Below are 23,371 nucleotides of genomic sequence, written 5' to 3' on the forward strand. Positions count from 1 at the left end.
GCCCGCTTCACATCAGGCCCCATTCTCCATCTAGAGATACATCAGAAGGCAAATAATATTGTTATACCTTTGGCTGGAGAGAGGGTAGGGACGATCAAGATGGAGAATTTTCCTAAGCACTGGGTTCAATTCCCAACCCAGAAAAAAAAAATATATATATATTATAAAAATTTATACATATATAAAATGTATGAGTGCCCTCAGACACTGATGTTTTAATTACCATAAATTAAGAATAAGCTTATTATATAACAGAGATTATAATGCCAGCAAGTCATAATAGCTGTGGGAAAACTAACAAAATGGAACAAGCAAGCAGATAAAAAGGAAGAAGCTCAGTTGAAGAGAAAAGGAAGGCTCTTTTAAATAGTCAGTCGAGAAGATATCTTTTTTAAAACACCTGAAAATTGAGAGAATAAGTCAGGGGACTACCCAGAAAGATGATGCCATCTGATCAAATGGATGTTTACAGAACAGTACGGCCATGAGACATTAGGTATTTGGTTAGTTGAGCTGGCTTTTTAAAACCTTATTATTATTGTATGAGTGTGTGTGGATGGGTATGGATGGTGTATATGTGTATACAAGGGCACATGAGCTTTTAAACTTTATTATTGCTATATATTGTATGAGTATGGACACGGTATGTGCAAGCACGTATATGCATACAGTGCATGTGAGCTTTTAAACTTTATCATTCTACTGTATGAGTGTGCATGGATATTTGTGCATAATGTATGTGTGCATACAGGTACAGTTGAGCCACCGAGAATCCGTGGAGGTCAGAGGACGACTTTGTCACCAGCACAGATCTCAGACTGTCAGGCTTGTACAGTGGGTACTTAACCTGTGAGCTGTGTCTCTCCAACCTTTTTTTTTTTAGGCCTGTGACTCGGGCTGGGCCCCTGCTTCCTGTGTAGCAGAAGATGGAGTTGACCTTTAGATCCTCCTGCCTTGAGCTCTCTAGATTGCTGGGATTACTGCAGCCTCAGGCCGAGCCTGGCAACGTTTAAATGTATCTACTAACATCCTTTCTTAAAAATAAGTTTTAACTTCTCAGCTGCTGGGGATCAAAGCCAGGGCTTTGTATTCACTGGGCAGCGGGCAGCGTTTTCCCCAGTAAGCTTCAACTCTGGCTCCATTAAGCATTCGTTTTACTGCTCGTGATTAATTGTTCCTTGGAAGAGACTCTGGGTAAAGTACAACTTTTCAACCCGAGCGCTCTTACGTCAGTCGTCCTCCGTGAATCCTGTTGAAGGAGCGAATACACAGAGATACATAATATTATTCAACCATGGAAACCTTTCCTTAGAAAGCATCTCAGGGGATTAGCGCTGCACAGAACACTCTGGAAAAATGTTACACCACACCCTCCCTCGATCACTGGAGAGAGGAAACCGGGCTAGGAGCTAGACCTCCAGGGCTCTGCGTGAAGCCATTGGGAGGCACTGTCGGAAGCACAAAACCCTTACCAGACAACAAAGGGCAAGCTGTATTTACCACAGAGAATGTTCATCCCACCAACCTTGTTTTCTTTTCTTTCTTTTTTTTTTTTTTAATTTTTATTTATTTATTTATTTTTGGTTTTTTTGGATTTGGTTTTTTCAAGACAGGGTTTCTCTGTGTAGCCCTGGCTGTCCTGGAACTCACTCTGTAGACCAGGCTGGCCTCGAACTCAGAAATCCGCCTGCCTCTGCCTCCCAGAGTGCTGGGATTACAGTCATGCGCCACCACCGCCCGGGCTACCAACCTTGTTTTCTGCCAGTGGTCTCAGAGCATCCTTGGCTCTGTTTTCCAGCTGCAGCTCAGGTTTTCTGTGACTTTTCCCTGGTTTGCTGCGTCCAAGTTCTGCTGACTCTCAGACGGGAGCTGGATGAAGAAGAGGGAAGAAGGCATGGAAGTCTGCTCAGAAGATATGCTGACTCTCTGCTTGGGAGTGGGGACATGGGGACCTGTTGCCTGCATAGCCTGGTGGTCTCTCCTCCCTCCTTGGATGGGAACTGAGCTCAGGTTTGCCACACGCTCTCTGAACTCCAGCTGTCTGGACAGGCTGGAGGAAAGTACCTGTGGCCAGCTGATGGCTCTGGAAGAGGCCCCCTGAAGGACGCTGTGCACAGGCTGCCCTGGGAAAGACTCCGAAGCTCCCTACAAGCTAAGAAGCCAGGAAATGAATAGGAAGCAGCTGCAGTGAGCATGGGTGAGGAGGCTGGGCTGAGGAGGCTGGGCTGAGGCTCCAGAGACAAGCTAGAGGCTGATCAAGAGAAGTCAGCAAGGATCACCTGGACCTGCTGACCAGAAGAGAGGCCATCGGCAAGTTACAAGGTGTCACTCTGCGGGCTTGAAGAGAGCACAGAAAGAAGTGTCATGTGGATTCGGGGGAAAAAATCAATCATATGAGTACAAGTTAATTCCAGGTCTGTGTGGCTCTAAAATGCATAAAACGTATATGATCACGCTGAGCGACCTATGGTGATCTATAGTGATCTGAGTGGCCTATATATGGGTCAGTGATAGACTGTTTGCCTAACTTGATCAGAGTGGTTTCAATCTTTACTGCATACAAAAAACAAAAGGCACTATTGTAATATCCAGGGCTGAGTCTGCTGGTTACCAGGATCTTACAATGGTTATCTCATCAGCTGCCCTTGTTATCTGTTTCACAAAAGGCAATACTGAGATTCTAAAGTGACTTGCCCAGCACCACCAGCCTAGTTAAAGATCACTCTAGAACACAGACCGGATTGCTCTGATTTGAAAGTCAAACTCTTTTTCTCCCCATTGCTACATGTTATTATCACATAGCTTGCACCTTGGTGTAATTAGAGGTGAGGAGCTGAAGTACTAAGAGGTTGTTAAATTCCTTCCTTCCACGCCCATTCACCCACTGACAAACTATTAGTCATCCCTGGGGATCTGCATGGGCCATGTTCCGGGGCCACGGGAACACAGAAACACAGAATCCACAAATGTTACTTTATTTATTTATTTTTTTACAAAAGGAAATTATATAATGTTGGGGAGTTTTTTTTTTTCTTTTTTTTTTCCTTTTAATATGTGATCGTTTATTTTCGTTTGGTTTTGATGGATTTGGGTCGGGTTGTTTTCATGCAGGGTGGGGTTGGGCTGGGTTGTTTTGGTTTCGGTTTTGAGCCACAGCCTCTTTCAGACCAGGCCTCCCTTGAATCTTCAACTCCGTGAGTAGTACAGGCTGACCTTGAACTGCTGATCCCCTTGCCACAGCCTCTTAGCTTCTCGGGTTAGCGCGAGCCACCACACCCAGCTGTAAAGTATTTTTGTATACAACAGGTGCCTAGGCTTCTTTATGACTTAAATGATCTCTAGATTGTACTATCTCATTTAACATAAAAAGTTATAACGCTCCATCTTTTAGAGAATAACGGCAAGACAAAGTCTGTACATACCCTCCAGTCCGATACAGAGAGACTCTTTTTCCAAGTCTTTCCCCTCACAGTCCTCTGAATTCACGGGTATGGGATTTGTGAACATGAGGCTAACTATGCTTTTTTTCATTTTTTTTAAATCTCCTTTATCAGATGTTGGTGAGATCAGTAACTATCTGCGTGGTTCTTAAGAAAACTAGAAAGCAATTAATGGATTTTCTTTTTTAAAGAATTATTATTCCATGACAAAAATCTGGCCTCGTCCAGCCCTTCCAAAGTCTCCCAAAAAGCTAGCAGCTCCATGAAACTGCTGGTTCAGAGCTTCCTGTGAAACGTTAATACTAGCACTGCGCTCCCAGTGCCTCCCAGCATCCCTCGGTGCTCTCGCAACTCCCAGCATCCCTCGGTGTTCTCGCGACTCCCAGCATCCCTCGGCATCCTCGCGACTCCCAGCATCCCTCGGTGTCCTCGCGACTCCCAGCAACCCTCAGTGTTCTCATTCTTCCCTTCTCTGTAAACTGCTCTTTCGTTTGTTCGTTCATTCGTTCGTTCGTTCGTTCGTTGGTTCTGCGGGCACTTTTAGAAGTGTGAAGGTGCAGCCGAGTGACCCAGCACTCTGGGAGGCAGAGGCAGGCAGATTTCTGAGTTTGAGGCCAGCCTGGTCTACAGAGTGAGTTCCAGGACAGCCAGGGCTATACAGAGAAACCCTGTCTCAAAAAAAAAAAAAAAAAAAAAATTGCCAATCTGTGTGAAGTCCGGGTCAGCCCCCACTTGGTTCTCACTCACCTCCCTTTGTCCATCCTTTCTTCTGGCTCCTCTTTTAACACATCATCCCGGAAGTGGAACCGCAGAACAAAACCTTTTTTTCTAAATTGTCTACATATCTAATTTCTCTTTACAAAATCCACCTCTGAGAAGCCTGGGACCACAGCTTAGTGCTAGAGCTGTTTGCTTGGCGTTTGTGAGGTCCTCGATTCAATCCCCAGGACTGCGAAAATGTGTGAGCGAAGTAAGCATAGAGGCACATGCCAAAGTCACAGCACTAGGGAGACAGAGATAGACCATCGGCAGTTCAAGGCCAGCCTCTGCTACTTAAGGAGCTCAAAGCCAGGGCACCTAGATCTTGTCTCAATCATCATCATCATCATCATCATCATCATCATCTCAGCACACAAGAGGTAGAGGCAGGAGGATCAGGACTTGAAAGTCATCATCAGCTGTGAATTTGAGGCCCGCCTGGACAACAAAAGACCCTTGTCTCTAGAAGAAAGAAAGAAAGGAACAGGAAGAGGAAGAGAGAATATGTGAAAAATGCCAAAGAGGAAAACATTTAGTCATAGTTACACGGGTATAAAATGTACAGTACTAAAGGTCAGATCATATAGGGAATACAATATTTTAAACAAAAACAAAAAAACAAACCCAAACACTCTCCAATAGTTTTTACTAATAGCCTCTATATTATGTCCAGAAGTTGAAAATATCTGCAATTAGTTTTTTTTAAAAGAATATCTCCACAAATAAAAAGAATATACCTACATTCAAAAGATAAATGGAGACAAAAGCACCCCGTTTATATCGAATCCAAGGAAGTTAAAAGTATGCTTTGTGTAATTTAAAACAATTTTAACTCAATATTAAAGCTACTGCATAAAAACTCCTTTGTAGTGAGACTGCTTTTAGTTCGTGAGGCTTTGTAGCCACTCCTCTAATCATTCAAGGTTGGATGCAGACTGAGAAAGCTCACCTCACCCCATTGCACTGAAGTCACAAACTGCCTTTTCTGTCTCTTCTACCCGCCCCCCCCCCAGGGGTTAACCCCACCAGGTGAGAACAAGAGCACTACCACAATTATTAAGGCAACTCTGAAGCAAGGTTTATTTAATACTGGCCAGGTCCACACCCAGGATTCCCAGAGAACTGTGGTGAATTACATTAATCCAGTGTCTATAAAGGCAAACCTTTCCACCTTTGTCCAATGAGGGGCAACAAGTGTACATCCTGATGTACTTCCTGCCTACTACTCCCACCTGTGTGTGATCAAGCACACACCGTGCAGTTGGGGCAACCAACCTTGTTTACAGAAGTGAAAACACATGGCTTATTATCAAAAACGAACAACCCTCGACGTTCCAGGAAGTTGCCTGTCTTTGAGCAAGTGGGGCTTACAGGTTAGAAGCATTTTTGTTCCATAGAACTCTTAAGCACAGTAATTAAAACTTAAAACATAACTTTAGCCCTCATGCCAGGTACCCAAAACGAGCCTTCCCCAGCCTGGGTCTGTGTAACCACCATCTCTGTCTGGGGTTAGAACTGTTGCAACTTAAAGTTTGGAGATTCAGGCCTGTCTATTCCCTACTAGGCATTCAACTCAAAGCTTTGCATGACTTCTGCAACTTCAAATTGTTTATTTTAGCAAAAGGTAGAAGTGCTTAATGGTGGGAACTGAGGGGCACTAGAATAATTCCTGTTTGTCTGTAAAACGTAAAGAACTCGACTACCAAAAGATATGCGCGTGGAGGGTCGTGTGATATTGCCATCTATTAAAATGTGAATATTCACTCCCTGTGACACAGCAGAGTCACCTGGAAAGCTTTCTTTTAGTAAGACAGATTGCTAGACCTCTATGAATCTCCCAAAGTAAGGCTCTAAATTCGCATTTCAAACAAGTCCCCAGGTGGCACTGATGCTTTTTGCCTTTGGACCATGCCTCAAGAACTTAGTGTTAAAGTCAAAGACCCACAGCTGGCTGCAGAGCAGAGAGCAGAATGTCCAGAAAGAAAACATAGACAGTGTGCACAAGACCTGTGCAAGTTCAAGCAAAACAAACCCCAACATAGAGGAGATGAGGTGGGTGTGAATCCCACCAGTAACAGAGGAGGTATTAGCCACTGATAGCTGCCAAGAGAGGGTCAGATTTCGCTAAGAGTGAACACCCTGGTAAGGCAGTCGTGCTACAGTAGAAGGCTGCAATATCCAAGAATATTCAAGCAACACAAGGGAAAGTTTAGAATATTAACATGTTTAGAGACTCTGGTGGTTTGGAAGGAAAAGCCCTCCCCCCCCATAGGCTCATAGGGAGTGGCACTACTAGGAGGTGTGGCCTTGCTGGAGTAGGTGTGGTGTTGTTAGATTCTGTAGGCTCTGAGGTTTCAGATGCTCAAATCTGGCCCAGAGTGGCTGACTGTCACTTCCTGCTACCTGTGGGTCAAGATGTAGAACTCTCATCGACCTCTCCAGCGCCATGTCTGCCTGCAGGCCCCCATGCTCCCCAGTCCCCCAATGAACGAAACTTCTGAACCATAAGCAGCCCCATTTAAGTGTTTTCCATTAAAAGAGTTGCCACAGTCAGGGTGTCTCTTTGCAGCAAGACAGGGACCAAACACAACAGTGTCTGGGTTTTGCTTAAACAGGGAATTCTCAAGTTTAAACAAGAGAGTAATAATATATGTAAATGTCTGCAGCCAGTGCTTAAAGAATGAGAAAGACGTTCTTGGGATGTGGCGGCTGATGTCCAGACTCCGTTTCAACCCTTTCCCTCCCGCTCAGTCTTTGTTTTCCTTCTGACTCTCTCTCCTCACGATCCCTAATTCCTTATTATGTTTGTCCATTTGCATCCTCCTCCTCCCTGGTTGCTAAGCGAGATTCCTTAAATCTTACTTCATTCCTGAAAACACAATGTTTCTAGGGAAAAAAAAAATCACTTAAGTTCTTGCAACTTTATATTTATTCTCAAAGCCTTTTGGAAATCAAAAAGAACACCATTTAATTTTTTTTGTTGTTGTTCTTTTTATTGTAGTTTTAGCCTCCCATCTTGTTAAAAATGGAACAGCTGCCTGACAATGGTAGAACATGCCATTAATCCCAGCACTTGGGAGGCAGAGGCCATGAGGATCTCTGTGAGTTCAAGGCCAGCCTGGTCTCCAGGATGAGTTCCAGGATAGTCAGGGATAAACAGAGAAACCTTGAACCAAAGGAGTAAAACAGACAAACAGACCATCTGCATGGGGTTACAAAAAGTATACATATGATAATTTGTCAAAGTCCTCGGTTTACAGTCTCCCCACCGCCCATCCCCCACACTGAATGCTCATACATTCACAAGATACTTACAGAGTTTATTGTGAAACAGTAATTCACCATGATTCACTCCTAACCAGATGCACATTTCCGGTCGCAGAAAGTACACTCCCACCGGCAGTGCACATGACTGCATTTGGGACTGGGCACACACAGCTAAGGTTTGTGGTACATCTAAAACCAAAATTTTATATCATTTGTGAATATGACTGATCCTGGCCAAATCATGACCCTATGATTGGCCATCCAAATCTTCCTTCAAAGGGGGCTCTTTTTTTTTTTTTCTTTCCTTTTTTTTCAAAGTCATTGACATTTTCTTTCTTTCTTTTTTTTTTTTACTCATTTTACATCCCACTCACTGCCCCCTCTCCCAGTCACCCCCCTCCCACAATCCTTCTCCCCGCCCCACCCCATCCCTAAAGGAGGCTTTTTAAGCCTAAGTTCTTGTAAATCTATCAATCTCTCGGGGGGGGGGGGGGGGGTTATAAGTAAGGAGTTGTCCCCGTCCAACACAACGGGATTGCAAACAAAGGAAGAGCCCAGGCTAGAGAGAGGGCTCTATGGTTAAGAGTACTTGCTGCGCTCTCAGAGAACACAAGTTCAATTCCCAGCGCCTACACTGAACACGCATAACCTCTTAGAGCTCCAGGAGATCCAACGCCCTCTTCTGACCTCTTTGGATACTCAAACACATGCGGCATGCACCGAGATCCACACATATACATAAATAGAAATGAAACTTAAAAATCTAAAACATAAAAGGAGGGGGGAGGGGAAGAGATTGCCATGCTGGCCCCATCAGTAGCAGAAGCAGAGATGTGGTCTCGGCTCCCCTCATGAATATTCAGATCATCGTTCAGCTGATGTTACAATAGCGGGAACACAGAAAAGTCCTGACCTAAGCCATCATTCTTTTTAAACCATTAATTATTACAGTACGAGGATAGCTAGGCGCAGACTATGCATGGTGTACGTTTCCAAGATGGAAAACTGCCAAGTATAGTTGTTCTGGATGATCTCTCATCATAGCTGTCCTATCACTGGAGTTAACCGGTCTCCATACTGCTTTATATGTTTACAAAATGCATGGTTCACTTTTCTTCAACCTTTCGTGGTTCCTGGAGGTGCTAGGCAACAGCGAAGGAGGAGCCCTTCAGAAGCCTCTCTCTGCAGTGACCGCAGATGCTGCCTCTAGCCTCGGGTTTTATGGCGCTGATAAAGGGAAGTAACCTGTGTAACGCAGTTAGTTAAATGACCCAAGATGTCACCGTGAAGTCCCGCGAACACATTAGTTTGTAGTCCCATAATTGGGATACAGGATATGAAGCCTTCAGAGGTTGCCTGGCTAGCTGGTCAACCAAATAGCAAACCATCATGGAAGCAAAAAGAATTGTCACACGGTCCTCCCCTAGGTTCACTGTGGGGGTTATTTTGCAAATGTTTTTTCTCTTCACATCCCCTCCCCCCACTGGTTCATTCATAACTTTTATTTCCTTTCATTTGCAGTTAACACATGTTCTGTGATGACTGAGTCCTTATAAAATTGTCTGGCCTGCAGTGTGTCTGTTTGGCATTGGGAAGCAATATCTGTACACACTCCAGAAAGCAACGTAGTGATTGAGCTTGTGGGTGGCTCTCTATCAATGAAACACTCTAGATCTATGTGCTTTTTTTTGTCCTGTGACACTACTAGACATTCTGTGATGGCTATTCCAAACAGCTTCGCAAACCCTCATTACCTAAGTATGGGACACAACATACGCTAGGAAATCAGCATCTCTACTTAACGATTAAAGTAACAAAAATTTTTTTTGGAAAATTACAGAAAATATTGAGCTATGACTTAAGGAAGGTTCTAAAGGTGAACCATTTCTTCTGCATATAATACTCATCATAACCGGGGCTGGAGAAGTAGCTCAGTGGTTAAGAGCACTGGCTGATCTCCCAGAGGACCTCGGTTCAATTCCCAGTATCCACGTGGAAACTCACAACTGTCTGCAACTCCAGTTCCAGGGGATCTGACACCTTCACACAGGCACATATGCACGCAAAACACAAACATGCATTAAAAAATAATCATCGTAACCACAAAAATACTAGCCAGAGAGAGTCAACTCCAGTTACCCTCTGAATGCCACACGAGCTCAGTGGCACATGTGAAACCCCCATTCATACACATAAAAGTAAATAACTATAATTTCTTAAAATAAATGTAATTTAGTTAGGCATACGCCTTTGAGGCCAGCCTGGTCTACAGAGCAAGTTCCAGGACAGCCAGGGCTACACAGAGAAATCCTGTCTCAAAAAGAGGGGAGAGGGGAGGAAAAAGGAGAAAAAGAAGCTTTAGATTTTTCTTAAAGAATGTATATATAACACCTAAGATGATGTTCAAATATTAAGCTATAAGAATGAGAGTAAATTTGAATATCTTTAAGAATGAAAGAATTCTTACTCATGAAAAGCTTTAAAAAAATATGACTTTCTATGGGAAAGGACAAGCTTTGATTGAGTCCATTCAGCTAAATAAAGGTGTAGATGAAACTTGTGACCTTATGTATAAACAAAGAATGGACCAAGCACACAAGATTTAAAAACAAAGGAAGGAATGAGAAGGAAAGAGAAAAAACAAAAACAAACAACAACAACAACAACAAAACCCAACCAGGCTAAAGCCTGTAAAGCCTTATTAAAGATTGTAATAAGAAGGCTCTGAAACAATGTTTCTCAGCATGTGGGGTGTGACCCCTTCAGAGGAGAGCCACCCTATGGCGGGGGCACGCATCTGATACCTTGCATATCACATATTTACCTTATGATTTGTAACAGCAGAAAAATTGTAGTTATGGGGTAGCAGCAAAAGTAATTTTACATTTGGGGGTCACCCCAACATGAGGAACTGTATTAAAGGCTTGCAGCATTAACAAGCTTGAGAACCTCTGCTCCGAAATATCACAAGATTTCCGTAGGCACAGTAGCAGGGCCCTCCCAGCCTAAGGCAGAAACATTGTTTGCCAAAATACATTCCCCCATCCTTCACACAAGAGGCCTTAATTTCAAGTGGGTAGGCGTTTGCAGTAGATAAATCTAACTTGCTAAAGTAAATTCTACCCTTCGAGCTGTGAAAGTGCCAAGAACTCTTCACGTCCAAGAAACGCCTTCTGTGTTTCTGAAGTCACAGGAGAAAGCAGGAGACTGTGGGCATCTTCTAATGACCCTGTGGGCACATACACACTCGGTGCATTTTGTGAGGCTCCAAGAAGCTTTCTCAAGGGTGGCACACAGGACACTTGATCCCTCGTGGTGTCCTCAAATTGGCTTCAGGACATCTATAGTTCAGGCAGAAGTAGGAAAAGCTAGGACAAAAATAATCTTAGAGACAGGTTCATAGCATCCCCTGAGGTAAGTGCTGTTCTGTGCAGGGTCCTAGGGGTCCTAGGGTGGGAGGCGCCTTCTCAAAAGGTCATTGTCCTTTCTCTATTACTTTGTCCACTCACCCTGATTATCGGTCTTTAGAAGGGCCAGGGGCATTCTCCACCCACTGACAGGCTATACAGTAATTCTACAATTTACAATTTTCATTTTTAAGGACATATTACACTCACCTGGGTTGTTTGGACTTCTTCTCTAGCAGTACACATGTAACCCCTTGTGGATTATTTGTACCGATGCCTAGGTCAGTTATGCTGGGATGGTTTTATCTGTATGTATATGTTAAAGACGGGGATGACTTAGCCACCAGCTTGTGAGGTATCAGGAAAAGGATGGAGCCTTCACAGGGCAGACCCGCAGGAAGGAGGGAACCGCTGGGGACATGCCCTAAAAGAGAGAACTCATCCCTCCTTCCCCCCTTCTGGCTATGATTATATGATCCTGTACCATACACTTAATTCTAACATACACCCTTGCCACAGCTCCCAAAGCATCAGTGGTAACGTCATTAACAGTTTGTGTGTGTGTTATGTGTGTGTGTGTGTGTGTGTGTGTGTGTAACACTTGTGAAGGCCATAGAACAACTTGAGGAAATCATGTCTCTCCTTCCACAGTGTGGGTTCCAAAGCTAGAATTCAGGTCACCAAGCTTGGCCACCATGCCTTTACCCACGGATGCATCTCCTCAGGACCGATAGTTATGATTTTTTTTTCTATGCACTATATAATAAAATGTGTCTCCCTGTGGGCCATTTCTATATCAAAGAACTAATGTTTTCTCTGTGACCAATGACTGTTGTTCTGTAATCCAAACTCTCAAACTGAGGATGGTGGTGCATGCCTGTCATCTCAGCACTTGGAGAGATAAGTCAGGTGGCTCATGGTTGGAGAGATGGCGGTTAAGAGCACTGGCTGCTCTTCCAGAGGACCTGAGTTCAATTCCCAGCAACCACATGGTGACTCACAACCACCTGCAATGTGATCTGATGCCCTCTTCTGGTGTGTCTGAAGACAAGCTACAGTGTAGTGTACATAAAATAAACCTTTAAAAAAAAAAAAAAAAAGACAAGAGGCTAAAGAGTTCGATGTAATCCTTGGCTACACAGGCCATTCAAGGCCAGGCTGGGCTACATAAGAGCCTGTCTCAAGAAACAAAGAACCTACTAAGTATTCAAAGCGTACATGTACACATGTAACAGCACAGAAGTTCTTTGGCAATTATAATTAACCTCTATATTAACATGTAATAGACTAAATATTGCTCAAAAGGAATGGTTTAAGTTTCACCTCTTTCACTTTCTTAGTTTAAATTCATGACAAATATTGACAGTTATAGACACAGAACTTTTATAAACAAAAAAATTCTTTGGAGGTTCCAGTTATTTCTAAGAATTTTAAAGCATCCAGATAACAACAGAAACCGGAGGCATCTTCTCCGGGTTTTTATTCTTTTGTGACGCCGGAGATGGAAGTGAGACTTCAGTTTTACTAGACAAGTGCTTTACCCACTAAGACTCACTTCAGGCCAACCGGTTGGCAGGATTGAGAAAGAGCACTCTCCCACAGGCCAGCTGTCCTGTGGTCCTCCATCCTGTTACCTTGATTATCAGCCTTTAGAAGGGCCAGGGGCATTCTCCCACCCACTGACCGTCACCATCTACTTCCCAGTGGACCAAGCAGGATGAGGTCACGAGAGTCTTATTGCTAAAGGAAGTTCTGTATTATCAGGCTGGGAGTCGGCCTTCTCAGAAACCGGCCTGAGGACAACCGATTCATCTTAACTTTAATACATTGTCCTCCGTATTTTTTTTGATACATAATAACTATGATTCCATTTCTGTGACTCTAACCGATGTTTTTTATTTCCCTCAAGCTCTGGACTTTGTTTGCCAAGCTGTTCAAGTGGAAAGATGGATTCTGGGAACTCTCCTAGTCAATAAACTTTCATTAGATCATCTCTGCTCGTGTCGGACTTTAATTATTGTGTTTTCGTCGCACTGTGTAAACACATTAAAGTGAGCAAGTTATTCTGGCCCCGATCAATGGGAGTAAACAGAGATTTATAGAGGGGAGTAAATAATATTCTTATTGAAAGAGCCACAGGCCTCACTTGGTATGCTATTGAATGGACTAACATGCAAATAGCATGTCACAAATATGTAAGCACGAGCATCCCATCCTCTCTGTTCCTCAGCTTCTGTCAGTCCATACTTGACTTAGATGCTCTTTACCCTGACGCATTGGAATAACCTCATCCTGATCTAACTTCAAAAGCACTTTCCATTCCTTGGGCACACTCAGGATCCTGGCGGGTACCTTGGATTGACACACACACAGCAGCTATTCCATTTCTAGAAGAGATCAAGACCAAAAAAAAAAAAAAAAAAAAAAAAAAAAAAAAAAAAGCAATATTTCTTTTAGACTTTCTTGGAACTAGGACTCTGGATTAACTGAGGCCCCTGCTCTCACATGCAGTCATGTGGCACTTCACTTGGGAGGGCAGTTAAATACAGGAAAGAAGATGAAAGACCTTGTTATGGTGACCACTCGTCATAAAATTACTTTCATTGATAATTCATAACTATAATTTTGCTACTGTTATGAACCATAATGTAGATATATGATATGCAGGATGGCTAATTTGGGGAGTTAACCTGGTATATTAACTGCATTCCCTGTTGCTATTTTAAGATAATCTGACAAAGGCAAGTTAAGGGAGAAAGGACTTATTTCGCTCTCACTTCAAGAGTGGGGCCTGTCATGTGGAGAAATAGCAACAGGAACCCAAGGCAGCAAGGTCGTGTTGCATGACCAGTCAGAAAAACAGAGCACAGGGAAGACTTGTGTGTAACTCACTTTCCCTTTCATTCAGATCAGGACCTCAGGATGGCTCCTCCCCCAGTTACGATCCATCTTCTCACCTCAGTCAACCTAACCTAGATAATTCCTCACAGGTACTCCTGGATGCTTATCTCCCAGTTGTCTCTATATCCTGTCAAGTAAAGAGTATTAACCTTTACACCTGGGGAGCACAGCCAGAGTAGGGGGGCTCACTCTTCAGTTCTCTCTCCCTAAAGGTTCTATAAGCCATTGTAAATTCTACAGGACAACCCTTTCTGGTTCTGTTGTCTACAGTGGCAGATTCTGTCCTCTCAATAATGAGCAAGTTTTCTACTTATGACGTTGCCCATTCTATGTGATACTGTGTTGGTTAAACTATCAACTTGACACAGCTTAGAATCACCCAGGAAGAGCATCTTAGTGAGGAATTATTTATATCAGCCTGTGGGGATGTCTGTGGGGAACTTGTCATCATCGTCATCATCATTATTGTTGTTGTTGTTGAAGACCCAGCCCACCATGGGGGGCATCATTCCCTGAGCAGGGGCTCCTGAACATTTGAAGAGAGGAGAAAGTTAGCTGAAAGCAAACAAGCAAAGATGTATTTGCTCTCCATTGTAGATGTGATCTAACTAACTGCTGAGTTCCTTCCTTACTTCCCTAAAACAATAGGCTGTATCTTGAAAAAGATGATGGGCAGGGCAGGACCTTCTCCTCTATGTTGCTTTTTTTGTCATGATGTTTTATCACAGCAACAGAAAGGAAACCAGAACAGATTCTATATTTACTCCTTCTTTCCTATAACACAGTTTCAGTGCAGATAGCTGGCATTGTTTAATGGTCTGGTGACATAATTTCACTTCCATCTAAGCTTAGAAAATACTTTATCAAAAGTTGATAAATCAGTATGGAGCTGGCACTTGTTTCTGGCTTAGGGCTTGAGGTGCTCAGATTTACTGGGGGATTGACTGAACAGACAGACCCTTTTCTGATTACAGCACCATGCACCCCAGGCAAGCCAAGCAAAATGACCTTGTGTTTATTTGAAGCTTTTAGAGTTTTAAAAGTGCTTTCGCATGCATCTCCATCATTATCATTCACAATTAAAGAGCAGAAAGGGGAAGAACTATCCACACTAAAAATGAAAGAACTAAACTTCAAAGAAACAGTTTGTTTACTGGGTTGGAGATAAAAGGTGAAGGTAAGTCTGGGATTTCAAGCACTGAAGCTACCCCAGCTCTCTTCCTTGAGAACACCTCCAAAGCACACTCTCGCTTTTTTGAAAATCCCCCTGTGTCCACAGGATCCTAAGTCACCTCTCATGATTCCTTCCTCTTCTTTAAGAGTAGATCCTCAGTTCCATTGGCAACACATCCAAGTATGAGCATTCTCTCTTAAAGATAGGTAGGCCTGCATTCCCAACAAGGATGTGTAAGTTAAAGTGTTAAGTGGAACCTAATGAGAAGGTGCTAGAAAATAAATAGTTCAGCTGGAAGAAGACTTCTTGAAACCTTCTATTTTCTTCCTTTATGCTGCTCAGAATACAGAAGCTGTTGTGATCATAAATAGAGAAAGCGGCGTAAGAATATGTTCTATGGGTGTGTGGGGGAAGGGGGTGCCTCAGAGGGCCCATGCCCAGACATCCCTTCCACCTGAGGGACCAGACACACAAGATGGTACAGTATAAAAAAGAGTTGATTTAGGGCAAGAGGAGGGGAGTTAAGGCAGAGAAAGGCAGAGAGAAGGAGAGAGTAGAGAAATAGAGGCTGGCCATAACCATGTAGAGAGAGGAGGTAAGGAAGAGGGAGAGAGGAGAGGCCAAGAGGGCAAGAGAGACAAGAGAGTAGCCGTTCGGTGGTGGCACACGCCTTTAATCCCAGCACTTGGGAGGCAGAGGCAGGCGGATTTCTGAGTTTGAGGCCAGCCTGATCTACAGAGTTCCAGGACAGCCAGGGCTACACAGAGAAACCCTGTCTCAAACCAAAAAAAAAAAGAAAGAAAGAAAGAAAAAAGAAAGAAATGAAAGAAAGAGAGAGAGAGAGACAAGAGAGTAAGAAAATAAGAAATACAAGAGAGAGGAGAAGCAAGAAGCCCCTTTTATAGTGGGCCAGACCTACTGCTGTTGCCAAGTGGGGAGGGGCATACCTGGCTGTTGCCAGGTAACTATGGGGTGGAGCTTAGACAGGCTCCATCCAGATAAGTACATCTGCCCAAATTTCCTACTTGCTACCTATTCCAAAGGCTAGGATTCCTCTGGGTTTCAAATATACATCTTAAGAAAAACATTTCTTTCTCCCAAACATATTTAATCTTATTCCCTAGCTATAATAATGTGTTTCAGCATCTTGTCAAGTCCAGTTGCTCCAATCTCCTCTCAGACACAGACAGCTTCTACTGGACCTGTTCTTCTGACCTATCCTCAGATGGTTCCACAGACCTGGGACAGCAAGGAAGCAGCCAACTCTCCTGAGACTGGACAAACATCCCCCATACCCATTCCTCTGGGTTCCCCAGAGACACGTCGCCCCCCAGGTCAGCATGAAGCAGTCAGACATCACGACCCTGTTCCTGCTTCACCATCACCTCGTTCTAATTTATTCTTTTTTAGTTAAACCAAAACTTTGGAATGTTAAGATTCTGTCTAAGCTCCACCCCACAGTTACCTGGCAACAGCCAGGTAGGTCTGGCCCACTATAAAAGGGGCTTGTTGCCCTTCCCCTCTCTCTTTCTCTCTCTCTCTTTCCTCTTGCCCTCTTGGCCTCTTCTTTCTCCCTTCCCCCCCCCCCTCTCTCCACATGGTCATGGCCGGCCTCTACTTCTCTACTCTCCCTCTCACTGACTTTCTCTGCCTCTACTGCCCTCTTAACTCCTCCCCCCCCATGCTCTAAATAAACTCTCTTCTATAGTGTACCATCTTGTATGTGTGGTCCCTCCGTGAGAAGGGATGCCTCAGCATGGGCCCACTAAGGCGCCCCCTTCCCCCACACGCCCATAGAACATATTCTTACACTGCTTTCTCTTTTTATGATCACAACAGAAACCAAGGCAAAAGCTGTTAGCCATAGTAAAGCAGGGGCAACCCAGAGACTTAACATCCCATCCTAAGGAGAAAATGGCAAAGGAACAAACAGGAGGGATTTGATTTGATTCAGGGACGTTACAGAGATATAATGCTATTCCTATTGCTATTCCTGGGATTGTTGCCTCCAGACATTTTTCCCCATAAGAAGTATCTATTTTATTTAAGCACTGTTATTTGGTGTTTGCCATTATAAGTGGCAAATTTTAACCCAACTGATCTACCTTCTGTCCCCAAATTAAGTCCATCTTAATTTCATTCTTTTAAAAAGTAAATACTAGCCTTAATGACTAATCAAAGAATAGAATGAGGATCTCAAGACAGTAGTCCTTAGTCATAGCCAACTTCTGAACCCCGTCGGTTCCACATTAAAATTTGAAGGTGGAAGCTTCCCATGTCACATGCCCTCTCAGACTGAGTATAGAAGTACTTGGCTGCATAGGCAGCCATGTGCAAAACTCAGATGGGTAGGTTCTTGCCTGTGGTCTGCTAGAAGCATAGCAACCCACCTAGGCCCACCTAGGTTCAATGTCTGTCACAACACGGCTAGAATCCCTGTCTTTCGTGGTCCCTGGGATCTGCTCAGATCCCTGGCTAAGGACTGGCAGAGTTTCTTGCTGTTCTAAAGTGTCTGCTCCAGAGCTGCTAGATCGAAGATGAAGCATCTTCTCCGAGACCTGGCAGAGGCAGTGAGCCTCTCTCATAGGATGCTCTGGATCTCCCGCTCTCCTGGTCCAGCATTTTCTCAGCCCACATATCAGCTCATGAGGGGGTTCACAACTCATCCTGTGCCATGAACCCCTTTGGCAGTCTGGTGGTCCCCTATCTGGAAAAATAAATGTTTTTATCTGCGAAAATAAGACACTTGAGATTGCAACCCAATTGTATTGAAATACAGCTTTCAAAATGTCTTTGGGATGTATTATAATATGTGCTTTTTTTGTTAAGACATTCAATTTCAAGATGTCATGGTAGGTCTAATAATTACTATGATTTTAAAGTAGAAACGGAGATAAATGATATTTTGAGGCACATAATGCCTGTCATATAAAAGGAAAATGCCCGTGATTCCTACTAAAGATAGAATCAGAGGAAAATTTCACTCTACTCTGGTTTGAAGCCAACATTTTTAATGAAGGGAAGTACTAAATTTCAAGCAGGGATTATGAAAATAAATGTGATAACTTTTTTTTCTCCTTGGTCTTCTGGACCTCTGAACTCAACAAGTACAGAGCAAACGACTCCCGAGTCAAGACCCCTGCCTGCTTAAGTCATCCAAAAATCCCTCTTCCCTGTGCTGAATCAGGAACCCCACAGAAATTCTGTCTGTGACATAATTAGATGCCAAACAGAACTGGACCTCAATTTAGGTCCGAATCCAGTTGCTGTCATCCAGAAAGGCCTGTGCTTGTGACCCTAACAGGGAACATGGCCAGAGTAGCAGCTAAAGAACAAATGGAAAGTGGCTGTGCTGGTCTCAAGAAGCTGAGGCAGAGGAATTGCCATGAGTTTGAGGCCAGTCTGATCTACGATGGATGGAAGACCCTGTCTCAGAATTAATAGAAGAACAGAATAAGAAATGATCACCATGAACATCTTCTTAGTGGAGAAACAAGTGGCAGGAAAATGGCCGTGTATTGACCCTGTACATAGTACATTTTGACCAGTCTGGAGATAAAAGGTTTCAGTCTCAAAGGTCCCATATAGGACATTTCTCTCAACACTAAAATCCAGTATGAGACTAAAAAATAATAAAAGCCAAATCCCCTTAAAAGCTCCCCATAAGCATTAAGTTCTAAGTTCTCCCCAAAATCCAATTTAGTGGAAGACATTTGTACAATAAAAAAAGCGCTTGATAAGAAGAATTTAAGGAGATGGGTTTGCTGTCATTGTCTACTATTAAAGACAAAAGCACAAATAAGATGAGCTTTTCACAAGAATGTGTTTCAGATTGTTTTCAAAGGTGTTAAAAGACAGCCTGATGATTATTCTCAACAAAGGCCATAAACCAGCCATTTAAGAAGCCCACCTTCAAGTCAGATGAGTGAAATTAAGGAAATTGATCCTGAATTACCATGAAATACACTTTAAAAATTGAGGTTAAGATTATCTTTCCATAGAAAGATGCACTCTAAGCCCAGGCACGGTGGTAAATGCCTACCCCTTGGAAGGGATTGATCCAGCTATCAATCCAGCCTCAGCTACCTGCGATCCTATCACAAGCAGAACAAAGCATAAGGATACATTGTATTGAGACAGTTTACAATCAGGGTTTTCAGCAAAGAATATAGAAGTCATATGGACGGTTTATAATGCGACTCTGAATGCATGTTATACCAGAGTTGGTGGGAGGCGTGGGGATTGCTTTAAACCTTCGCTCTGCACATGCTCAGTTGTGTGAAGCCGGGCAAATTACCTAGCCTGTCCGATCTTCATGCATGAGAATTGCACCTGAATCAATTCTCTCCTTTTGAATGATTCATATATCTTTATTTTAAGTGCACTGTTGTGTGCCTGCATGCATGTCTGTGCGAGGGCATCAGATCTCTTGGAACTGGAGTTACAGACAGTTGCGGGCTGCTATGTGGTTGCTGGGGACTGAACCTGGGTCCTCTGGAAGAGCATACAGTACTCTGATAACACTGAGCCATCTCTCCAGACCCCCAATTTTCTTATTACAAGAGTTTAAGGAAATGACTACACAGTACCTGATAGGTGCTAACTACACAGTACCTGAAAGGCGCTAAGTTCTTTGTCTTTTGTCATCAAAGAATCCTTATAAGGACTAGACATGATATGCCCTCCCAAGTTCTTGGCATTGTGCCTAGTATATACTTAATAAATGGGAGCTTCAGAAATAGCAGCATCAATATTGACTGACATCTAATAATATCAGAAGCCACGCCAATGGCGATAGCGTTAATATAATGCTGTCTGTAGTACCTGGGTATTGGTTCTGGATTTCAAATATCGGCGTCACTCCAGTGTGGTTTGAAGAGCCTGTCTTAAAAATGCTATTGCTGAGAGAAACTTCTTTCCTTGAGAAGGTAAGAGGCCTGGGGTTAGCTCAAGTGTAGAGGATCCCCTTAGCGCATACGTGGGAGCCTTAGAGTCAAGCCTTACCACTACCAGGAAACAAGGGGATGAGAAGAAGGAAGTGAGGAGGGTTGGGAACCAACATATTTCCTTAGGCACATAATGAATCTTAAAAAATGGAACCTAAGTCAGCATTTGCCTGACCGTGCGGTCACAGCCGCAGACCTAATACTATTCCTCAACACCCATGGCCTTGTCTACTGGCAATGCAAAGTTTCACCTGACGGTAACACTGCCTTTCTTTGATCCTTGCCACCAGACTGAATTCCTGTAATAAGAGGACAGAATGACAGGTACTTCTGCACCTGTGTTAGGTTCACTAGAAAAGACTCAAGAGGAGCTAGACAAGCGGTGGTGTAGCAGTTAAGAGCTCTTTCTGTTCTTCCAGAGATGCAACTTTGGTCCCCTGCCCCACCCACATCAGGCCCCACCCACTAGTAACTCCAGCTTTGGGAGATTTGATGCCCTACTCTGGCCTCCATGGGCACCCTTCCAAGTGGCAGAAATGTACACAGACATGCATACCTAGAAATAAAAATAAAGCAATTTTTTAAAAGATAAAGGTTCAGCGATTTGTGATGAAGAAAAAAATCTTTTCCATAAAATCTGTTAAACAGATCGTCGGGGGTGAGATCTCCAGCTCACTCTATTCCAGGGGGTGGAGAGTGTCCTAGAAGCCTGTCATAACTCAGCCGCCAACTGTGAGAAGGTCACGGGACGTGCCCTAGTTTCCACGCCCACCACAGAAACTCAAAGCTAGCTATCTCACAGAAGCCAGAAGCATTATAAACAGTGAACTCAGATACCATTAATTAAACGCTTAGCACATGTCAGATAGCTGTCACAAAACATCACTGTCTTATGACAATTGTGTAAAGAAGACATCCCAATCTCCAACCCGTAAGTAAACAAACAAACACCAAATTTTAAGTAACCGCCCCCTCCCAGAGTCAACAGGTGACTAAATAGGAGAGCCAGCAATCAAACGCAAGTCTTCTCTGCTCCAAACCATTTTTCTGTCCCCCACTTACACTATGGGTACACACACACACACACACACACACACACACACACACACAAAGTTAGTCCTGGATAATAGAGCTGGTGGTGGCAAGGAAAGAGAAATAAAACCAGACCATAAAAGATAGCCACCTGAGTGACAGAAGAACTCTGGGAGCATAAGAGTAAGGATAGCTGTGGTGACACTAAGCCTGCCACTGGGGTCATGCAGACTAGGGTGCAGCCCAGAACAAATGCCAACTCCCTACCCCCCACCTTCCACTTAGATACACACACACAGAGAGCGAGAGAGAGAGAGAGAGAGAGAGAGAGAGAGAGAGACAGACAGACACACACACACACAAATAAGTGACCTGCATAAAGAAGACAGATCTATTGGTGAGCAGAGGTGCCAATTAGTCCCTAACATCGACTCACAGAGTTCAGTGTTACTGAGGGCTGGGCACCAACTCAACTGTTCCAGGCACAGGAAGTATCCATGCATACTTTATAAAGTGTACCCTCTGCCCCGCGGTAAGCAGGCCCGTCCTGCAAATATCCACACGGGATGGGGCTATACAGTGTCCTTCCTGGGAAAGAGGCAGGACCTGACCACATTTAAATAGCAGTTTTAATTGAAATAGAATAGAGAGAGAGAAAAATAGAGAAGGGACAGAGAGGTCAAGATCCAAGAAAGTTAGGGCATGTGTAAAGTTTCTCGCTAGAATCTTACCTCCTCTTAGGGCTGAAGAAGGAGCTGATTTGATAGGAGGTTTGCCTAAAGTACTCTCGAAGCCGTAGGTTCAAATCCCAGCACCACATGAATTCAGGAAGGTGGCACATGCCTCTAATCCAAACTCTTGGGAGATAGAGGTAAGAGAATCAGGAGTTCAAAATCATTATCAGCCACAAAGTGAATTTGAGGCCAGCCTGGAACACACAAGACCGAGGCGCCATAAGAGAGACTGGTGGGGGAGGGGCAGCAAGGGGGGGGGACAGAGAAGAGAGAGGAAATAAAACTCACCTTCTCTTGTGTTTTGCCTCATCTCCTCACAGTACATTTCCTTTCTCCCCTGCTATCTGGTAGACCCCCCGTCCTGCAGCAGTGACCTCCAGAGACACCACGACCCACAGCGCACCTGTCAGAGAGACGTCTCGGTGCCCCCCCTTCCTCATCAGAAGCTCCTCTCCTTCAGCTTAAGTATTAAAAAAGTAATCTGACTAAACTGGCCTATGCCATTATAAATGAAAGGTTTCCTACTTCTGGGAACTCACTGGATGAAGACCCAGTAAGAACTACGGGTTATAGGAAACATACCTCTGCACCAGCATCTCCCTGTCACATATTTGAGCAGCACCTGGAGAAGTCTTAATAAGTGAGTAGGTAGGTAGGTAGATACATACATACATACATACATACATACATACATACATACATACATACAGAGTTACATACAGAGTTACATACAGAGTTACATACACAGTTACATACATAGTTACAGACAGAGAGAAATAAAGAGATAGATAGATGAGCTCCTATTATCTCCTGCTAGAGAAAAACAAACAAACAAACAAACAAAACAAAACAACCAGAAACCTAGGATTTTCTCCACAGACAAAAGGAGCAATTATGTAGCCCCTCTCTGCACTTGCCTAGAGTGAGGAGAGGGACTGTGGACCTGCCGTTCTCCACCCTCCTGTACCAGGGCACAGCCAGGAAGTATGAGAAATCGGAACACAGTGACAGTGGACAACAGGGGGTCAGTTCTGCTCATGTGAAGCTCCTCCCACTCAGCTCTGGGCGTGGCCTCTGGCATCCTCTGCTGAGGACTGGACTCGAGCTGCTGGGATTGCTTGGTCCAGGCCAGAATCTGATGTAGAAAGAGAACAACACTCCCCGATCCCTCCTTTCGAAGGGGAGGATGAGCAGTAACCACCTTTCCCCATGAGACCCACTTCTCAGCCTTTTAATTTTTTGCAGAAAAACACAGCTCCCCAACACACACACACACACACATACACACTACAAAACAGCTTCAAGAGCTTCCAACGGGTCTCCAGAGACATTTCCTGCTCTCCTTCAATGTGTTGTTCCCTTTCTTGGCTTTGTCATACAAAATCATCACCACAACGACGACGACAACGACGACGAGGACAACGACAACACTCACGGGTACCACCGAACCGTTTACAGAGCATGCCTCCTCATTACGCAGCAGAGCAGAGCGTGCACAGAGGCCCTCCGATATACAGCTGACTCTATAATAAACGCCATTTGACCGGAACCCTGAACGAACTCTGCTCGCAGTTATCCGCTCCATCCCTTGTTGTTGGAGCCGCACAATCGCATAATCACGTGCAACCCTTTAAGAATCAGGAGACCCGTTAGCAGGCTGAGTTCTAGCCCAGACTTCTTACTGAAATTAGCTGCTTGGTTCTGTTTAATC

The 23,371-nt window shown here is 44.0% G+C and overlaps 1 long non-coding RNA gene across 2 annotated transcripts; it reads right to left on the bottom strand.

Moving 5' to 3' along the window:
• Positions 1 to 223: 223 nt before the first annotated feature.
• On the bottom strand, positions 224 to 21,847 carry LOC127670822 (uncharacterized). Of its 2 annotated transcripts, none has more exons than XR_007974617.1 (3): positions 21,658 to 21,847; positions 1,751 to 1,869; positions 224 to 1,249 (listed from the first exon to the last, which is right to left on the bottom strand). It is a non-coding gene; the product is annotated as an uncharacterized LOC127670822 (long non-coding RNA). The 2 variants fall into 2 exon arrangements; XR_007974618.1 differs by lacking the exon at positions 21,658 to 21,847 and adding an exon at positions 2,065 to 2,119.
• Positions 21,848 to 23,371: the final 1,524 nt, after the last annotated feature.

Source organism: Apodemus sylvaticus, chromosome 20, assembly GCF_947179515.1.
Source record: "Apodemus sylvaticus chromosome 20, mApoSyl1.1, whole genome shotgun sequence".
Taxonomy (NCBI): Eukaryota; Metazoa; Chordata; class Mammalia; order Rodentia; family Muridae; genus Apodemus; species Apodemus sylvaticus.